The following is a 13,344-nucleotide window of genomic DNA, read 5'->3' on the forward strand; positions in this document are numbered from 1 at the left end:
GTGAGAATAAGGCAAATAAAAAAGAGAAAAAGAAGGTAGCAACTCTTAAAATGGGATGGCAGTATCTCTGTAATAGAAATAATTAAGGTGTATATTGGGTTTTATATGTATCTGTTAAAAAAAACAATCCTTACAAGTTGAGACATGAATACTTCCCAGACAAATACATAGTGGGAAGAAATGAATAGAATTTTGATTTTCAAATAATCTCAGAATATTAGGTAGGTTCCAGAGGACTGCAAATAAGATAATACTGTGCTGTATTTAGTATAGGTAAATTCAATGACCAGGATAATTATAGGCTTGTCAGACCAATATTAATCTAGGCAGGATAACGAGAAGCCTGATGCAAGACTCATTACAAAATTAAAAGAAGTTATAAGATAATTGATGCCAGTTGATGTGCATTTATAGACAATAGATTTTCTTAAACTCACTTTATCTCTTTTAATGAGATAACACTTTTGGTTGGTAACTGCAGTGTTATTAATACAATGGAAGTATTTAGAGTGTTTGAGTTGCTGCCATCTGGTATTTTAGCTAGGAAAATAAGCAAATGTACAGTCAGCCTTGTGCATATTAAATGGATGGAAAATAGTAATTGATAGGGCTCAAAATGTACTTGTAAATCAGAAATCATACCAATGAAGTGGAAGAAAGATGAACTACTTATTGGAAAAAGTCTGTAAACAGAAATGACTGGAGTAATGGTAAAACTTTGGGAGGCGCAGGGAAAGCAGAGTGCTGTTTGACTGTGGTGATCATATGCAAGGTTACATAATAATGAATGACTGTCACATGTCCTTGGCTGAGCTTGGTAGTGACTCTAAAATGTTGTATCTTGATGGTACATGTGTCTGTCTACCTATCTGCTGTAACGCCGCTAGTTTAAGAAGCCCAGTTCTGTAGCCTAGTAGGTAGGAAAGCTGAGAAAATACATCTGGGGTTCTCAGTTGGCTTGCATGTGTTCTTTGCTTTTCCTTTGGTAATCACCAAACTCTTCTGGCACTTGCCAGCACGGTCCAGTCTTTTCCCATACCTGACCACATCATCCTGTACTGCCCCAGCCAGGCACAGGAAAATTCCTTCTGTGGCTGCATGTTGTCTTGGAAGGATGTGGGGGTGCATTGATGGGGTGAGGCAGTCCTTGGGAAGGGCTGTGCTAGGTGCAGCTTGGTTCTTGAGCAGCTGCTGCTGTGGAGAGAGGGTGCTGTAATGCAGGTCTAGAGGAAGGCATTGGTCTTGAAGTGGGTGTCAGGTCTCTGCTGGCTGTGACCAGCCTCACTTGGGGCTGCACCCACTCTATCTGCACCGTGGCCCAGGACAGTGAGAAAATACATCATGCTGGTGACTCTGTCCCTTAGTATGTGCCAGTCTCTCATCTGTGCCTTCCTGACAGACAGGCTCCAGCTCAGGACAGGGTGGTACTGTCCTTTAAGAATACGCTGTATACCCAAAGGGCAGGTACTGAACTCCCTCTGCCTTATCCTTGGGTTTTAATCAGTCTTCCATACAAGCTGTTTAGATCTCGCTGTTTTTGAGGGTGCCTGAAGACACAATGTAAGGTATCCAGGGTATTTAAAAGTCAAATAGAGAAACAAGGTGTCCAGCCACCTTGGATTTGTGCAGCCTGTGTATGGAATACAGTTCTGGCAGGATGTGCTTCATCTCCACCAGTTCTGCTGTTAGTCCAGGAAGATCACTATTAGGGCCAGCTTCTAGGTTATAACACTAAGTTGGCATGAGAACACTGGCTTTATGATTTTTGCGGTGTTGTGCTGTTGCTGGGTGGCAGAGTAGCCTAGGGAAAAAACAGGAGCACCAATTAATAGCCCACTCGCCTACCTAACTTCCAAAGGATACTTATTATGTTATTTAGTTTCTTCTCACAGTTGTTAACACATAAAATGGCTTTCTTACTTTTGACCTCAAATAATGTATTTGGGTGTATTTATGTTTTAAAGCCTGATGCTCTGTATTGTATGGTCTTATTCTATGCAGTTCATACAAAGTTCATTACACGCTAAGTACTCAGTCCTCTTTGGGAAGCAGAGATAATTTCCAGTTTAAAAGGAAGATTGATTTTGTATGTAAACTAGGGGAATAATAAGACATCTGGGGGGAAAAAAAAGAAAATCAAAATGAAATCTAGATAATCACTTTCTTTTGAACAACAGTTGAACTGGAAAAAAAAGATGGATAATTTGATAATACATTGTTCAAGTGGGGCATGGTCTTCTAAAGAGAGAGCAAGATGTGTTCAAGATGAAAGAGCTGAATAGGTATAAATGAAGTATTTTCTTTACTAAAAGTGCAATCTAGTTTCTCTTGTTTTAAAAATTCAGCTCCATTGTTATATTTTCTATATTCTGTTTTGTAACAGAGTGGCTTCTATCCAGGGATGAATCTTTGCTTTAGAGATGCTTAAAGAACTTTTTATCACAGGATGATTTGCTTGGAAGGGATCTTAAAGATCGTCTTCCCTGCCGTGGACACGGACACCCTCCGCTAAACCAGGTTGCCTAAAGCACCACCCAGCCTGGCCCTGAACACTGCCAGGGATGGGGCAGCCACAGCTTCTCTCAGAAACTCATGCCAGTGCCTCATCACCATTGCAGAAAAGAATTTCTTCCTACTATCTAATCTAAATCTACCTTCTGCTTAAGGCCATCACTCCTTGTCCTATCACTCTGTGCCCTAGGAAACAGTCCCTGTTCAGCTTTCCTGTAGCTCCTTTAGGTAGTGGAAGGCTGCTATGAGCTTTCCCCAGACTCTTCTCTTCTCCAGGCTTAACAAGCTCAACTCTCTCAGCCTATCTTCACAGGAGAGGTGCCCTATCACCGTTGTGGCTTCCTCTGGACTTGCTCCAACAGTTCCATATCTGTCTTGTACTGGGACCCCAGTATCCCTGGGGGAGAGAGATATGTGCAAAAAAAGTGTGTTCATGCTAACTATGCATCATGATAAAATAAAATCTTTGTTTACATAAAGTGTCTGCTGTAAAATTACAATTGTGTTGTAGATGAAATACTCTCAATATGAAGACATCTTGCCTTCCCCCCTAAAGTAATGCTGGTGAAAACTGGTGGTAAGTCTGTAATTACAAATCCAGTGTGTCTGTGTATATGTGTTATAAAAGCCTGTTTGGGAGGACAGTAAACTTAAGAACATCCGTTGTCATATGTGGGCTTCTTATCTGAAACCTGAGTGTTTGAATTTGTCCTCTCTAAATGTTGACTTAAAAAAGGAGATGAGAGAGAAAGAAAACCAACAATTAAACAGGAAAAGGTTGAAAAACATTCATTGAAAAGACAGAATTTCTTCCATAAACTCATGAACTGACAGATTGACCTTGCTAGTTGCTGGTTGTTTTCTGTTTGTCATTACTCCTGACTGATTACAAACATTTACTTTGACCACTTATTTATTCTGCTGTTGTCATTCAGGTCATAACCTTGTAGCAATGAATTCACAGACTAATTGCCCTGTGTAGGAAAGAAGGGATGATAAATAGGAGTTTTGAATTTCCTTTTTTTTTTTCCTACTTGTCTAAATAGTCAGGATTTGCAAGAAAAGATGAATACAAATTCATAAATTATATTTTCTGCCAGTTTACTGTATTTCTTTGAGAACCTCTTCCTTGCCCTATCACTTGGGGATAGAGACTGAGCACTTTTAATCAAATCTATCACCTGTCTCTGAGTTAATCTGCTATCATTTCCTTTTGAAATGAAGAATCTTCAAGTGAACACAGTATACCACTTGAGTATAAATTTGATTTCTATGATAACTTTATACTATCTTTCACCTTATCCTTTCCCCTTTCTTATGTATTACTTATGTATTACTTTTTTGACTGTTACAGTACATTGAACAGTATTATGGTAGTTTCAGAAGTGTTTCCATTGGAATTCAGACATTTACAGAGCTCAGTGTGTCTTTAATGTGTTAATGATTCATGTGTAAATGTTAGTTTATAACATCTCTTTCACTACAATGGGTTTTCAGTATGTGGCGGATGCAGGAAGTACCTCATACTAACTTTATTTCATGCAGTAAACATAATTTTACAGATGGGATTTTATCCTAGCCTAGTCCGAGTCCTCTGAGGAATCCTACAGGGCAGAATTTTTGGACCCATGCTGTTTTGTTTGTGTATTGCTTTAGAGTTGCCATTGTGCAGAAATATAACTCTAGCTAGCTATTTGGGGTGATGACTTGCAGGTTCCTTTTTCCATCTCAACTGACACCAGGGAAGCAATTTTTGGCTTGATTAGGTACCTACCATGACTTTCAGGTCGGTTGCTTGAAGATGACCTGTACTTAAATTGTGAGGGGACAGAGTTGATTTTCAGCTGTCCCCCACTGTCTTCTGAATGATACTCAGGGCTCTTCTGCTGCTCATGGATGGCAGGCTGCAGTAGCCTGCTGTCACAGTGCAGGGCCTTTGAGTTGGTTGTGGTTTTGAATTTGCTTTCAGTTACTTTCCTATTTCAGGCAGATGAACCCGGGTCTGTCTTTTGCAGGTCTCTAATGGGGTTAAAAAGAGGGATGAGCTTGCTCAGTCGTGCCTCAATAAGCCTCTGAGGGATGTGAGACATGGAGGGAAGAACTTGAAAAGGGGAAAGCAGAATGCAGGTGGGAGCAGATCTGTACCTCCTGCTGATGGAAAAGTTCTCTAGATCAGCTGCTGCCTTCCTGAAGCAAAGCATTGGTACTGAGTCAGCACATGGAGCTTTTTACTTTAGGGATTTGTCTGAAGAAAGAGGATTCATTCATGATCTGTTGTTTTGGTTTCTTATGTCCTACAGATAGTCCTGAAATGATGGGTTTGCTTGGGTTCAGGAGGAGCACAAGACCGACAAATGAATTGGTACGACTGCTTAGCTGGGACTTCCACACCAAAATTTTGATTAATGTTGCACCCTGTTAAGTCTGTAGCTGAAGCCTGGGAAGGAAAAACCTTTAGTAAATCCGCAAAGAAGTCCAGGGAGGGTGATAGAAATAATCCAATCAAGATTTATGCTTCCATCTTGTTCAAAATGCCATTTTAGGGATCTGCTGAAAAATCAGCTATTTTGACATCCAAAAAGTTCAGGTACGAAACATTTTTTTTTCTTTAGTATTGGAATTTTTAACTTTTAAGTTGTGCTGGAAGATATTTAGGTGCTTGTTTTTTTAGGTGTCTTAAGCATTTGTTAGTGGAGTGTTACCTAAGAATGTGACACAACAAGCAGCATGATTTCTTCTGAGATGTACACGGTGTTTATAAAGCCATTTACAGAAGTCTACTGATTGCATTCTATAATTATGGAATGCCTCACATAAAATACCATGAACATTACAACTTCTGCTGCCATTAAAAGATGATAACGCATGCAGTTGCCTCTAGTGAGGGGGTCAGCTATGCCAACGTCAGGAATACTATCCTCGTAAGTCACAGAAGCATACTCTGACAAGTGTGTAGTAGTTGAGTGGTGTTATATTATTTTATCAGTCCTTCCTTGATGTAGGAAACTACAGCAAGTAAGAGTGAAACTTGAGATAGAGGTGAAATTTTGCTGTCTAATCAAGTCTAGACAGTCAATAAAGAGGCAATAAATTCTTGTTGCTTTAATTGAAATGGGAATTTGGTTTCGTGATTGTATTAGGGGGAACCTGCTTCACCCTTCCTCTTTGTTCCTGGCCTACAGAGAACTATCTAGAGCTCAGGTGATTCCTGCATATTTGCTATTACTTTGTGATGGGGTTGATCCTGGCTGGAGGCCATGTGCCCACCAAAGCTGCTCTATCACTCCCCTCATCAACTGGACCAGGAGAGAAAATGTAACAAAAGGCTTGTGAGTCAAAGTTAGGACAGGGAGAGATCACTCTCCAGTTACTGTCATAGGCAAAACAGACTCAACTCGGGGGAAAAATTAGTTGAATTTATTACCAATCAAATCCCAGTAGGATCATGAGCAATGAAACCAAATCTTAAAAGGCCTTCACCTCACCCCGCCTTCTTTCCAGGTTTAACTTTACTCCCTATTTCTCTACCTCCCCTGCCCCCAGTGGCACAGGGGGGACAGGGAATAGTGTTTGTGGTCAGTTCATTGTATGTTGAACTTGGATCCCGTCCCTGCTTACTTTTTTGAGCTTTGAATAATGTGTTCACTACCAAATACCCAAGCTGCGTTTCAGACCTGCATGTTCTTGTCCTGCATCAGAGGTCTAATGGAAGTCTTCTTTTATTCAGTGCATCATGTAGTTTAGATTTTAGCCTCTTTAGGAGGTTATGGCTTGTAATAGTAATTACTGGCCTTGGTTGCACATCATGTCTTTTAAGAGAGTGAAGTTTTTGTAGTCCTTTATCAATATAAAATGTTTAGGCAAAGAAAAGGACTACTCTTGTGTTTTCTGGCTTGGGGGCACACCACATCACAAAATCAGGCTGCTGGCTATAAAAACACCTTTTTTTTTTTTTTTCTTCCTCATTTAACTACAAGTAAAACTAAATGGCAATAACAAGAGAATTTATCTTTTTCTCCTGGCATTTGTTCTCCATATGGACAACCACCTTTCCAAAAGGCTGCCTGAAGTTGTTCTTACAACAAAACACAGACGTGTTATTATGGAGGCAAATTCAAGGTGAAAACACACATGTTCTTTAGATGTTCTGGATCTGTTGAATTCAAGGAAGGTAAAAAATTGTTTGTTTCATACAGGAAGAATATTTTTAAAAAAAGTGGCTGACAACTGCAGTGAAATAATCTATTAAACATGAGGATCTGAAATTACCATCATACTGATTAAAAAGGGAAAAGAAAAAGAAGCAATCATCTCTTGAGATTTCAACCAGCTTGGGCTAACTTTGAAGTACATCTAGAAAATAGGTCTTATCCTTCTTTGACTTTGAACTGCACCAAAAATATCACAAGAATAGCTTTGGATCAAAGAGTTCAGGAGCGAACTTTAAATTTTAGGAGGTTAATGGCTGGATTTAAGATTCTGACTGTGTTCCATTTGTGGTAGTGATCAGTATCTTGATTATTTTTTTTTGCTTACGCTATGACAGTAGAGCTCCACAGATAGGAGTGGTGTCAGGTTAAGAAAAAGATGCAAAAAGTTGAGTGGGAAATTTTTCTCATCTGAGATTTTTTTGTGTCTTTGTACCAGATCAGTTGCTGATTGAAGCTTGATGGTGGTGTAGTAGACATCTAAAACATTAATAGTTGTACAAATAAACACCTTCTTGTCAGTTCCCTTTTTTACAAATGCTTCGTTTAGTTTCTACCCTCACGCTTTGCATTCAGTTAATAGTTTGATCATTTGGTCTTGTAAATATGTTCATTGATGTTAGCTAGTAAAAGGTACTGAATAGAAAAAAATCAGTGGTAAAATTCATAACTTAGCGACATACTCCTTTTTATAGTGTGAGATTATTCAGACCAAAAATACTTATGTCATCATCTGTACACAGAACGTCACACTGTAGAATGTAGATTTGGCCTTTTCTGTTTCAGCGTGCATCCCTGTGTCTGATCCCAGTTTTAAATTAAAGCTTCAATCAGATGGGAAAAACTTTTCACTGGAGTTCAGCACCTGCTATTTCAGCCATGTATTACTTGGTTTATAATGGAATTTATTCTTTCAGTGGGAGTATCAAGAACTACTCAATTAAGGAGTGGCATGCAGGTGCATGACCCAGATATTTCATACAATTCAGCTGGGAATAAGCTTAAATATTTGTAATGTTTTAGGGTATTAGCAAACAGGAAATAATGTTGTACAACAACATCTTTCCTCTAAAGCAGACAAATGGATATGTATCAATATCTGCTGGAATTACAGGTAGTGGTTTACACCAGGCTTGGCACAATAACAACTTTTAGTGTAGAAAATGCCTGTCTTTGCAATGTCAGGATATTTTGGTTTACTCCACTCGATGTCTGTCTTCTGATCTTGCTGTATTGCATCAAGAACTGAAGGCTTGGAAATACTAAAAGCAGATTGTAAGAATTCACCGGCACCTGGGAATACAATTATCTTGTCAAAGAGGAGGAATAATAAAGCAGATTATAAAGTCATCTTCTAAATATGAAAAACTAGAATGAAAAAAGGAGATAAAAGATAAAGCAAGTCTTAAATGGATTTAGATAAGTCTGATGGCGCAAGATTTTCTGCTCCCCCCTACCCTGCGATTTTGATGAAGACCTGCAGTAGATTTCAAACCATGTTTTCAAGTGCAAGGAGGGGCTGTGACTTATGCCAAAGAAGTTTTTCCTTTTTACCACAAGAAACAACAATTTAACTTCAGTAGAAAACCATCTACCCCCTAGGCTTAGCTAGCTTTTAAGAATAACTTTGTAATTGGTGAGATTGTTGTATGTGTTTACAACGTTTGTAGTGCATGTGTTAACCTGATGCGTTTTATTTGCAGTCTGGGATGGTGGACAAATAAGCAAGTGTCGGTGTGTTAGATCTCCCTGTGCGAAAGTGTGCACTCTTGAATACTAAGGTGGGAATGACTTAATGAATTAGTCATGTGGTATACTTAATATTGAAAAGGTGCAAGGTTTGTTTATAGGAGTTGCTTTCCTCTGCATACATGTGTGGTTGTGTGTTTTGCTTTTCGTTTTGTGTGGTTTTTTTTTTCTTCCCAGCACACTCATGCAGCGTTGGGACTGAATGCAAAGGTTCCTGTAGCTCAGGTCTTGAGTGTGACCCAGAGAAAACAGAAAAGTAGTTTGAGGAATTAATATGGCAAGCTAAGGAGGCACATAAATCAGTATTTACCAGTTTTGTGAGGTCCTGCTTCAGTAGCTTGATGACTTTTTGTGGGGTTTTGCTTAATTCCTTGACTGAACTTATTTGGATTCTGTAGACGCTCAGCTTCTTGTTAGTTTTTGCCCTAACGGGATGTAAAGAACAGAGTTGTCATTGTCACTTACTAACTGTGACTTTCACTTTAAAAACAATGCTTGTCACCATTTCCTTAAGCAATTTGATACTTGTTTTGTTAAAGTGTGAATGTTTTTAAGTCAAATGTTCTGCTGGCTTTATCAGAGGTGCCGAGTATCTGTGTTAACCCTGGTGTGCTTTGGCAACAGAAGGGAAAATAAAAGTCAATAAATGTCTTCTACAACGCTGATAAACTCTGAGGGCACAAGTCGAGGTAGTTATGAGCCATGGGGGATAATTTGATCAAGTGTCTCTTTCTCTTTCAATTACCTATTGCCACTTTAATATTAGGGAAGCATGTTTTAAGGCAGTTGTCGTTGAAGGGTTCATACCGGTTGGGTTGGCATGGGGGCCTCTGTTGTTGACAGATTCAACTGTGTGTGTTTTTCGCTGTTATCTCCAAATCCTACATAGAGAACTTAGAGTGAAATGGAGAGTGATTTTTTTTTTTTTTTTCACATAACTATTGACTGTCCAAACACTGTCTGCTTTTAGGAAGTGAGGCTTTGTTTGAGCATCTGGACCATCCAATTTCCTGAACCCCAGCTTGCTTTTTACCTTGTTGATTGACACAGGTAAGCTGTTAAGGCTACATAGCATGGGTTTGTAGAGATAAGCAGGTAGGTGTTTAAACATTTACTTGAACAATACAGTAGTGTGGTGAGGCTTGGGTCGGGGGGGGGTTAAAAAACAAATGTAAGTCCCTGTTCTTAGGTGTGGTCTCTAAGTGCCTGACAATTGATATCTACTTCATTTGCCCTTACAAGCTTCTTGTGCTCTCCAGAGACCATGGAGGGGACCCTCTCCAGGGTTAGAGAGGCCTGAGCTTGCTCTGTGCTGGCCAGGAGCTGTGTAACCCCTCATTCAAAACTAAGCCAAAGCATCAGTCCTGCTGAAGATTATGATGTGAAGCTCAGGCTTGATGACAGCCAAGCCACGTTCAAGTCACTTAGAAGTGACCAGATAATCACGATTGCCTCTCATTTGCAGATTAATTTAGTGTGCATTAAAGTTCTTGGACAGTACAATAGAAGGCTGAAGATGCAGTTGCATGGATGCTGAAGTCAACCTAAACAATGTATTTTTTAAGATCTGGTCCCACTGCTTATGGCTTTTTCCTTTCCCCTTCCACTCCAAGTATGCAGTGCTCCTTGAAGGACATTTATCAGGCAGTTATGTATAGACTAGGTTAGAATCTCTGCTGAATGAGTTAACTTCATCTTGAAGCTAGATATTTCATTCACCTGCTTACAGCTATGTGAATATTTTTCTGAATATTCTGAAACACTCTGAATACTGAAACTAGCCAAAGCTTTCAGCAGCATTTTTGAGACTGTAATTTTATTTTTCCTGGTTTTCATCAATTGGCAAGAACAGCCTTCTAACCTGAAGGCTAAATTTAGCAAAATCCCCTTTGACTTCAGTGAAGCAGAGTTCTTATCCATCCTATCAGCCTTTGATTTGTTAGTCTTCGATTTGATTCCCCCCCCCCAAACTTCTTTTCCAGATATTGGAGCTATTTGAATGGGTAAATTAAGGGGCTATGCTTGATTTCTATTGTTGACGTCAATGAAGATTTTGCTTCCCAGACTATATATAGCATGTATCTAACAGGGAAGGAGGAAAGAAATTTAATCTATTTGAGGTTTGGTTTATTGGTGTTATTAGCCATCAATCTTAATAATATCTTAACTCCAAATTTTGCACAAATTTAATAATATGAATACTTTCAGTCTCTTGGAAGAGTTGCAAAACCAATTATAGAAATGTCAGAATTTCCATAGGAAGGTAACCTTCCTCTTAGCAGTAGCAGGGGAACAAAACAAACTGATAGTGATTAAAGTGTCAGCATATAATTGCATTTTCTTCCAAATAAACCTTCAACTCCCAATAAATAATTAAAACAAGCCATGTTCCTCAGGATGCATCAGTTCAGTAGCTGTGATTAAAAAGTGCTAGGAGCCATTATTAGATTTCTTGTTTATGATAAATTTTCTCTTATTGTCAGATTTTATTACCTTGGTGTTCTTTGGGGTATATCCCTCCCACTACTCCCCCCCCCCCCCCCCCCCAGCCTCTCCCCCCCGGCACCCCTCCTTGGGTTTACTGAGAAAGCACAATTCATGTCATAGGCTGTAATGAGATATATGCTCCATGATGATTTCACAAGTGACCTTTGAATGATCTCAATTCTAGAAAGAAACCTGGAATCTAGACTTCTGCATGTTAATTAAGTTTTTCAAAGCCATGTCCCAAGAGCCATAAAATGTTTACCTGAAGCTTTGAAATATATATATATTAAATAATATTTTTCTCTATTTTTCTTCAGTCTTAATAATGTAAAATGTATAAGGACCCAGGGAGCATAATATAGCCATGAGAGTGTATTGTGTCTGGCTTATTGGTAATACTAAAGCAGGAACTAGATCAAAGATATTCTGACTACCAGAATCCAGGTATATTTTGTGGGACTATCAGGTTGTGGTGTTACTAAACTTCAAGCTGTCTTTATTGGGCACAATAAGAAATGTATTTGTGTTGCTATTAGTTTACGGAATAGGACACAGCTTTTAAAAATGTGGTCATATTTTTTTTTCCTAAATCTTTGTTCCCTGTGTTTTAAACTTCTTCTCTGGGATAGCATTTCTTTTTCTCCGATCTGGGCTGATTGCACAGTCTTCTTTCTAAATGACAGAAACTGTTGAAAACATAATTATTTTTTCTCTCTAAATTGAAGTTTACCCATGAATCTCGAATTTTCATTTTGCTTCGTTAAAAATCTTCAGCTGATTAAGTCTCTTGAGCAGGCACAAATTAAATGAAAAGTGAGTTTTATCTTCAGTTTCACATCTCTCTGTAGTTCTGCACTTCCATATAAAGCCTGATCGGTGTCTTCTACATGCTGGTAATTTTGTGGAGCTTGTACAAAATATCCTGTTCAGGTCTGCCAATATGTTTCAAAACAGTACATGCGATTCACTTAAACAAAACTGTTTTCCAGATCTTCATTACCACTGAAACAAATTACAGGGACAGACAGAACTCAAACATTGAGCGACATGAACCTGTTTCCCCATATGCTGATCTCACCTTGATCAAATTCCCACTCTGTAGCAGGCTGTAAAAATGGAAGTGCCTTGTAGCATGCCCTCCAGGTCTGCTAATGAAGTCTAATTCCCACCAGGAACAGATGACAGCATGCTTCAGAACTGAAATATTCTTCAGAAGATTTAATTTATCCCATATTTGGACTTTAGGGAACATAGCAAGAAGGAGCTGAAAGAAGCTCTTAAATAATATAAGCATGTTGTGGATATTTTAAATTCAGTTTTAGTAAAACCAAACCAACCTGAATATCACTGGTCTGGGATGCTGTTGCAATTGCTTCATAACAAACATGTACGTTACAGGCCTCTTATGAAATGTGTGTTCTTCTCATCTTCTCTCTAATAACGCACCTGGCTGTCAGCTTTTCTTAGTTTTCTTTCATTATTCTTTTGCCTACATTTTCTTTCTTCTGGATTGCAATTCTGTCTGCTTTTTCCCCACTCTCTCTGTGTCTTCCACAGCCTCTGGTTTTCATTTCTCCAGCTCAGCTGTCCTTGTTGCACCTTTTACAACTGTTACTCTTCAATAATGATCAGGAAATTAACCAGAACTATTATGATCTCTCTTTTCTTTTTTAAAAACCAACTTCCTTTTTGGATTTTAAGATCTACACATCAAGGTATTTGTGACATTAGACCAAATAAAACGTCTTTACCAAGACATAGGCTATTTCATTTAATCGAGGAGTGGGAGCACCTAAGTTTCTGCATAGTGTCATTGGGTAAAATACATTGCTATGTGCTCTTTTATTTTTTTCCAAAACTGTTTAGAGTTAGCAGGTGTTACTATAGAGGATGATTTGACTGATCATGACATACAAGAGCAGCTGTGAAAATGATTTATATTTTGTGCAGTTATGATTGGAAGGTATGAACTGCAAAGAAACCTCCAAAGCTACTGGTATAAAAAAGGACAAACCCAAGGATCAACTGAAAATGAGGATTTATTCTTACAAACAGGGTATTAATTATTTTCATAGTCTGTGTCTGACAGTAGTTAATCAGCATACAAGGCCAAAGATGTATTAAAGTGATAATACAGTTATTTAGTTTTTCTGTTACTTTTGATTATAAAACATGTAGTTGAACAGAGCAGATAACTTAGAATTCTACGTGAACTCATATTTCACCATTTGGACTCAATTTATGTAGTTGCTTCTTGTGCTTGTGAGTAGTTTCCTACAACAGGAAACTTCTACTTTTTTGTCATGACTGGCCCCAATTCTTTGTGAAGTGGTGAATACAGCTTCATTTCTTTCAGAAACCATTTCAGATCAAGGAATTGGAAAGGATA

Source organism: Gallinula chloropus, assembly GCF_964237585.1.
Source record: "Gallinula chloropus genome assembly, chromosome: 4".
NCBI lineage: Eukaryota > Metazoa > Chordata > Aves > Gruiformes > Rallidae > Gallinula > Gallinula chloropus.